The following is a 7935-nucleotide window of genomic DNA, read 5'->3' on the forward strand; positions in this document are numbered from 1 at the left end:
GGTAGCTCTCGCCCCTCACCGCAGCTGGTACACAGCCTGCAGCAATCGCAATGCAGAAACAGTCACCGCAGCTGAGGAGGTTGTCATTGCGCTCGCGCTAGCCGACCCTAATACCAAAGTCGTCATCAGTGACTCTCAACAGGCTATTCGCAATTACGATGCTGGCCGTATCTATTGCCAGGCGTTACACATTCTACGTTCTACAGCACCCTCTTCCACATCTCGCTTACTTCTTTGGGCTCCAGCCCACGAGTCGCTCAGCGGAAACGCCCAGGCACACACTCTCGCTCGAGATCTCAGCTGCCGAGCCGAGAGTATGATCAGCCACCCTGCTACCGCTGACACTAATATCCCACGCGCTTCTCTACTCACCACTTACACGGACATACTCCAGCACTACCGACTCCAAAGGTGCACATATCCTCCCGCACACCGCGATCTAACAAGACGCGAGGCCGTCCAATGGCGCAAACTACAAACTGGCAGCTTCCCACACCCCCTCTTATACAGCAGGATCTTTCCGGAACAGATAGCCCCCATGTGTAAACACTACTCAACTCCGGCCACACTCATACACATGGTGTGGACTTGTACACATTACAACACAGACAACGCAAACACCCCAGAGGCGTGGGAGTCTCTCCTGTGTACTTCCAAGCCAGCAGACCAACGCTGGCTTATCCAGCGCGCGGTGGAGGCCGCGGCATCCCAAAGGATCCCCGCCGACCTCCTCTAAGTCAGCGCAACCGGTCCTTTGACTGGTCCCCTGTTTTTGGGCGCAATAAAAGAGTTTACCTACCTACCAGAGAGCCCATTGAAAACGTTCGCGAAAAAACACGTGTCCGCGGCACTCCCAGGATTGGATCCTATTGACACGTTCCACGTTTCGCCGCCTAACAAGTGTTATCGCACAGCGCGGGACGCGCCTGCAACTATCCAATGTTTCTGGCAAGTCATCGATGCTTCTATTCGCTGTCTGTTGTAGCCGAACCTTACGTTATCTGATTTCATCGCCTGACGCGAATGGTGTAGAACTTTGTGGAAGGCACGCGGGTCCCAACGATTAGTCTGGAACATTCGACGACTTCTATATAACAGCCGACGCGCTTGACCCGCGGATCAGCTTTTCGACGATCGCCTACCGTGTTCGCCGCTACCGTTGTGCTGTAAGTGTAGCCTCCTTTTGTGGGCACAGGTTCGCCCAATAAAAGTTTGTTTTGTCTTTCAAAGTATTGCTGCTATGTTCTTCAATGTCACCACCACGTTACATCTGCTGGACGTCCTTCTTTCTTTGTTAATGAACCGGACGCCCCCGACAAGCCGTGATCCAAGCCCGGACCGCAAAGAGAACACCAACGTAGTCCCGGACAATCGAGCAAGCCGCCGTCTTCAACAGCTGCCCCCGGAGCACGTACTTCTACCCGGGAAGACCAAGAAGATTGTGGCGGAGGCAACCCCAATGGCAGCCCCAGCGTCCCCCATCGTGCTGCAGCAGTCCAGGGAACCACCGACGTTCCGCGGCTCCTTATTTGAGGACCCGGAAAGCTGGCTGGAAACGTATGAGAGGGTCGCTACGTTTAACAGCTGGGCAAGCGACGACAAGCTGCGAAATGTCTATTTCGCATTGGAGGACGCCGCCAGGACGTGGTTCGAGAATCGAGAAGTCACCTTGACGACGTGGGACCTGTTCCGAAGCAGCTTCCTGCAAAAAATTTACAAGCGTCCTGCGTAAAGAGCGAGCCCAAGTTCTACTGGAGACCAGAGTGCAGCTGCCGAATGAGACGATCGTAATCTTCACTGAGGAAATGAGCCGTCCGTTCCGCCACGCCGACCCGGAAATGTCTGAAGAGAAGAAAGTCCGCCTACTGATGCGCGGTGTAAAGGAGGAACTTTTCGGCGCACTGATACGAAGCCCACCGACGACCGTAGAAGAGTTCCTTCGCGAGGCCACCAGCATTGAGAAGACACTCGAAATGCGGAACCGTCAATTCAACCGCCGCACGAACTCAACAAACTACGCCGGAGTTCAGTCACTGGCCACCGACGACCTGCGCGAGACCATCAGGGCAGTCGTACGAGAGGGGTTTCAAAGAATCTTCCCTTCATCGCAACCTCAGGTGGCCTCAGTTGCCGAAATTGTAAAAGAAGAAGTCCAGCGATCGCTGGGAGTTCCCGAGGTACAACCACAATCATCGGAGCCCCAGCCAGAAGCGATGACCTACGCCGCCGTCGCCCGCCATCAAGGTCCCCCTCCACGACCGCGCCAGGACCCTGTAACGCCGCAATTCCGTCGACCACCGCCGCCGCCGCCAACACGCCCACCCGTCGCCCAGCGCAGCTACCCGAGGAAGACCGACGTTTGGCGCGCTCCTGACCACCGCCCGCTCAAGCGCCGTTTACTGTAAGCGCCGTTTACTGCAACGCGCGCCTCAGCCATTGCGGTTAGAAAGTAACTTAGTTCGGTAGGATATTTCTGAATTTTAAAACTTCACATGCACATGAAAAAGGGGTTTTGGTACGTTCCAACACCGCGGGCTACATCTCTTCCCAACGGGAGCTGCGACAAGCAATTAATACGCAACTGTCACGGGTCCCCAGAGAACACTCGGGCCGAAAGAATGGACTAGGCGACAGGTGTACCCACACAGACGCACATTTAATGTACCCTAACAAACCTAACTAACAAACCTAACACAAAACACAAAGACTACCAATACACACTACCCAGCAACACCCAGTTTGCTAGCGTTCGGCGTTTGTGCTCACGGTTCGGAGGAGATGTAGCGTTGCATGGGTCCAGTAGCCGGCGTCGAGGTGCCGTTCGAAGTGCTCAGGCTGGCGTCGCTAGCGGCGGCGTCGTACAAGCTCCCGGTCCCAGTGCCCGTGGAGGTGCTGCTGGTGATGTTGGCGTTTTGGGCACCACCCGTATGGGTGGCAACAGCGCTGGAGGCACCCGTGGCCGTAGCAGATGGTTGCGTCATTCGTTAACGCCCCGGGACGGGCTCAGGAACCAATCATCTCCGACCTCACCAAATACTTCATCTTCTCTATTCCTCGGTTAATAGACGTCATGCTTATCGTCATCCTTGTCGTCTTTACCAAATTTCTTTAGTTTATGCTTCTATTTCAAACGTCATTTTGTATGTGACAAGGGCCCCCCTCTCAAGAGTTTTTCCATTAAAAACTTCTCACATCATCCCCATCTTCAAGCCTTCCAGCCAACCGACTGTCTTCTGTGGCGACTCTCGACCCAGCAAACAACACACCGCTGATGTTGACATCTGCGATGTCGCGTACACACCACTAACACTAATATTCAAGCACACCAAATAGCACTTACGGCACATTAGCACACCACTGCCGTTGTCCGCGCGGTGTTCATAATACCCTTAATAAACTTGTTAATGTCCACAACAGATTCCCGTGTATAGCAATAAGGTGTTTGTCTGGGCTAGTCGGTACATGATACTAACTTAAGGCACAGCGCACGAAGGACGGTACATAGAAAGAGACCAACACAGCGCTGACTTACGACTGAAAGGCTTTATTGCTCGCACGCAATAAATAGGCGAAAAAGAGCACAATCAACAGAAGAACAGCACCAGTGATGATTGGCAAAAATGATGATTGTCAGCATCAGTGATGATTGACAATCATCACAGATGCTGTTCTTCTGTTGATTGTGCTCCTTTTCGCCTATTTATTGCGTGCGAGCAATAAAGCATTTCAGTCGTAAGTCAGCGCTGTGTTTGTCTCTTTCTATGTCCCGTCCTTCGTGCGTTGTGCCTTCAGTTAGTCCCGTGTATAAGCACACAACAACAACAACAACAACAACAAAAACATACATCCCAGAGATAGCTACAGCCGTTAAGTTGGCTCTTCTAATGAATATCTTTGCGAGGTCAAACTTCATCTCATGACTTTACTATTCAATTTAGCCTTCGTTAAGCATTCAAGCGGCCGATGATCCGTTGGAATTCAAAAATGTCTCCCATAAAGATAAATGTGAAATTTCTTTACCGCCCACTCTACCGCCAAGCATTCCTTTTCAACAGTGGAGTAGTGGCGTACACTAGCCGATAATCACTCACTGGCAAAAAATGCCGGATGTAGCATGCGATTCTCCTTTTGAAAAAGTACAGCTCATAATGCTCTGCCTGATGCATCAATGCAAAGAACAAATTCTTTATCCGAATTCGGAGCAGGCAGATTGGGCAGTTTTGCCGAATGCCGTTTTGACATCACGACTGCGTTCTCATGTTCAGCAGTCCAGAGTTGAGTTGAGGTGTTGAATGCTACTGGTGGGGTTAGCCTTGCTTATTCTTATTCTGCCGGCAATTGCTCCACCGTAGCGTCCCTTCTATGTTAATAATGTCCTGAAGCCTGTCGCATCTACCCCGCTATGCGCACAGTCTGTTATACTAGCACACATTCCTCTCCCGCTGTCACCATCTATGCACATAATCACTCCACGCAGTCCACATCACAGTCCACTGGAGAAGTCACCATCTATGCACATATTCAGTCACAGTAGAACATAGGCCATAGTAGTGCCACTATCCATACACACATTCACTCACAGTATAACGTAGTCCACTCCAGAAGACACCATCTACGCACACATTCAATCACAGTAGGCCATAGTCCGTTCCTGCGGTCAACATTTAGAAACAAGATCTGTGTCCTGCAGAAATTTTAAGAGAAGGCTTGCAGCCTCCCTTCTGCATGTCTGGTTTCCACTCGGGTAGACAATGTCCTGAACTGTACTATGATGGGTTCCTGTCTTCTTGAAGGGAGCGAACATCACATACCTTTCCGCGTTGTACTCTGGGCAGTACATAATATAATGTTCGAAATTCCCGCACACACCACATAAACAAAAGAGCAGAGACGATGCTATTCCCGCCTTATGCATCCAGACAGAAGTGCGATCAGAGGCTGTGCGAATTCGATGTAGTAGAGTCGCCTGGGATCTTCTCAGTCTTTTGGTCACACATGGCTTGGGGGACGCACTCTACAGGGTACCGAAATGTTCGAGCACCGTTTTCCTCTAGAGATTTTTTCCATCTTGAGGTACTTTTTTTGATGAATTCCTTGAAAGAGCTTAATGGGCGAGATTGTCTGCCACTTCATTACCGTTGACTGCTATGGGATGGGGCACCCATTGGAAATATAGAGTAAAGCCTCTGCTGTGCAGATTCTGCACTAAGCGCAGATAGCTTATAGACAAGGCATCAGTAGGGAATCCGTGCTCTAACCTCAGAACGGCAGATTTTGATTCAGTTAGGATGACAATAGGTTGAGCCGGACAAGACCCCAACTTCCGTAAAGCCGCCTCAATAACAACACTTTCAGCCGTTGTGGAGGATACGACTGCAATATGTCAGCAGTCCAATTCAGCTCATTGCTTGCACCATTCTTAGTGAGTTCGACAAGCGGATCGGCTATGTGAGTATCCTGTTAAGCCCAGAAACGACTGTACTTCTTTCTTGGTCGTCGGTGTCTGGGCTTGCTGCATTTTGACCAAGATATCGTCTTTCGTTCCGATGCGGTCCATCCCCAGCTTGTGCCCAAGAAAAGAAATGGCTTCAGTGCCCACCTCACATTTTGTCGGTTTTATGGTCAACCTGGCTTGCTGAATTCTGTCAAATAGGTTTCCAGCGTAACTGCATGTTCTTCCCGCGTATCTGTTGCCACAAAGATGTCAAAATGTAGTGTTCTACACTTTGGATACCCATCCAAAACCTTCCTTGTCAGCTCCGTTTAAATGGCGGATGCAGTCTTCAAATCAAAGGACATGAATTTCAAATGAAATAAACCCGCCGAGCAAGGAATGTCAGTCTTCTCTTTCGATGAATCCTCCATTGGTATTTGCCAACACCCTTTAGCTCAATCAAATTTAGAAAAAAAGTTTTTGTCAGCCACCTTAGCGAACACCACGTCCGCTCTTGGTATAGGTTCGGCATCGGGTACTGTGATGTCATTTAGCCGACGAAAATCTACACAGAATCTGTTAGTATCATTGGGCTTTTTGACAACCACGAGAGGCGCATTGCATGCTGACCACAACCTCTCAATCACACCACGATCCAATATATCCCATACCTCTTTTTCAATTTATTCTTGAAGTACTAAAGGTAGCGGGTATTGATCCCACGGATTGGTCTATCTGTAGAGAGATCTAATTTGCTACACATGACATCGGTTTTGCCAGGCACATCCGAAAACACATACCCTTGCTTTGGAGTAGGGCCTTTATCTGTGATCTTCTGTCTTCATCAAATTTGGGTTTATTAGCACCTTATCCCACCCTACACTTTTATTCCCACTGCACGTGGGCAACTCGGTAATATCATCTGTCTCCTCTGCCACTACCAAGCATGCTACCTTGGGCGCGTTCCGTACGAGAACTTTCTTTGTATTTTTTTAACATATTTGCATGGAAGACCTTCTTGGTGTTATTGATCAATATTTCATAATCCATGTCATTTTTCTTCTGCGTCACATGGTAAGGGCCCTTCCAATGCACCAGTCACTTATTTTGATCCATGGGTAGCAGGATGAGAACTCTGTTGCCCGGATTCAGATTTCTGTGAGTGGCTTTCGTGTCATGGTAGCTCTTGTAGCGTTCGTGCGCCCTTTCCAGGCCTTGATGTGCAAGCCTGCATGTTTCATCCAACTTGTCCCGCAGCTCAAGAACGTATGTGTATGTTCTTTGGGGATATGACGTAATCTCTTTATTAGACCACAGCTCCTTGAGTATTGTAAGTGTACCTCTAACGGTTTTCTCATACAACATCCCGAAGGGCGAGAAATCAAGACTCATTTGCGGTACTTCATGGTAAGCGAAAAAAAGAGCTGTGAGGTCTCTATCCCAATCAGTAGGTCTCCCCTAGCACATTTTCCTGACCATATTTTTACGGGCGCCGTTGAACCGCTCTACGAGCCCATTTCACATGGGATGGTATGTCCTTGTTAGTAACTGCCTTAGTGACAAAAGGCGGTTAACCTCCTTCATTAGTTCCGACGTGAAGCTCGAGCCACGCTCACTAAAAATTTCCGTCGGGAACCCACAACACGAGAACATCTCCACGAGACCCTCCGCCACGTGGATACTGTCAATAGTCTTCAATGGAATAGCGTCAGAATAATTAGTGGCCACGTCAACCAAGGTAAGCACCCATCTATTGCCTCTGGCGGACACTGGAGAGATTGGCCCCACAATGTCAATAGCCACTCTGAAACAGTAGGTCGATGGCTGGCATCTTTCCCAGAGGCACAGGACCAACTCATTCCTTTAGAACTGTGCAATGGCACACGTCACACGAGCGAACAAAGCGTTTAACGTCACTCTGGACACCTGGCCAGAACTCTGTTATGCTAGACACCGTTTTTTGAACACCCTGGTGTCCGGCCATATTGGCGTCATGTCCTAAGCGTAACACTGTCTCTCTCATATCTTTCGGTAACACCAGTTGTTGGACCCGCCTGCCCGAGCTAAATGTTCATTCCCTGTGCAGAAGACCGTTTACCAATTGATACACGAAAGACGTACGACCCCTCTTTCTTTTCATCTTTTCCCCAACTCTCTCGAAACAGAATCTCAAGCACGGGTCTTCTCTTTTGCTAATTGCAATTTCAGCTGGTGTTACACTCAGATACATTGCAACATGAGTAGAGAGCGGACTCTGCGTTGCCCGGGCTGTCACTTGAGTCCTTGGCTCCACTGCAGACGAGAAACTGCCTCATCTCCCGCCTGAGCTTTCGTGGGCCTTTCACCCTCTTAGTGTTTCTCAGTGTCGAGCATCTTCCCCTCGAGATCGGGGCCCTCGACACTTCTTGTACCCGTAATGTTTCCCAAGATGAGATCGTAGATTGGTTGTTCTACGCATTTTGCCACTACCAGTCCAGTATAATATGGCGTGGATATTACAA

General features: G+C 49.6%; 1 pseudogene; it reads left to right on the top strand.

Annotated features, from left to right (window-relative positions):
* Window positions 1–1297: 1297 nt before the first annotated feature.
* Window positions 1298–2405, top strand: LOC144098223 (uncharacterized; annotated as a pseudogene).
* The last annotated feature ends 5530 nt before the right edge of the window (window positions 2406–7935 follow it).

The sequence above is a fragment of the Amblyomma americanum genome, chromosome 7 (assembly GCF_052857255.1).
Source record: "Amblyomma americanum isolate KBUSLIRL-KWMA chromosome 7, ASM5285725v1, whole genome shotgun sequence".
Classification (NCBI taxonomy): domain Eukaryota; kingdom Metazoa; phylum Arthropoda; class Arachnida; order Ixodida; family Ixodidae; genus Amblyomma; species Amblyomma americanum.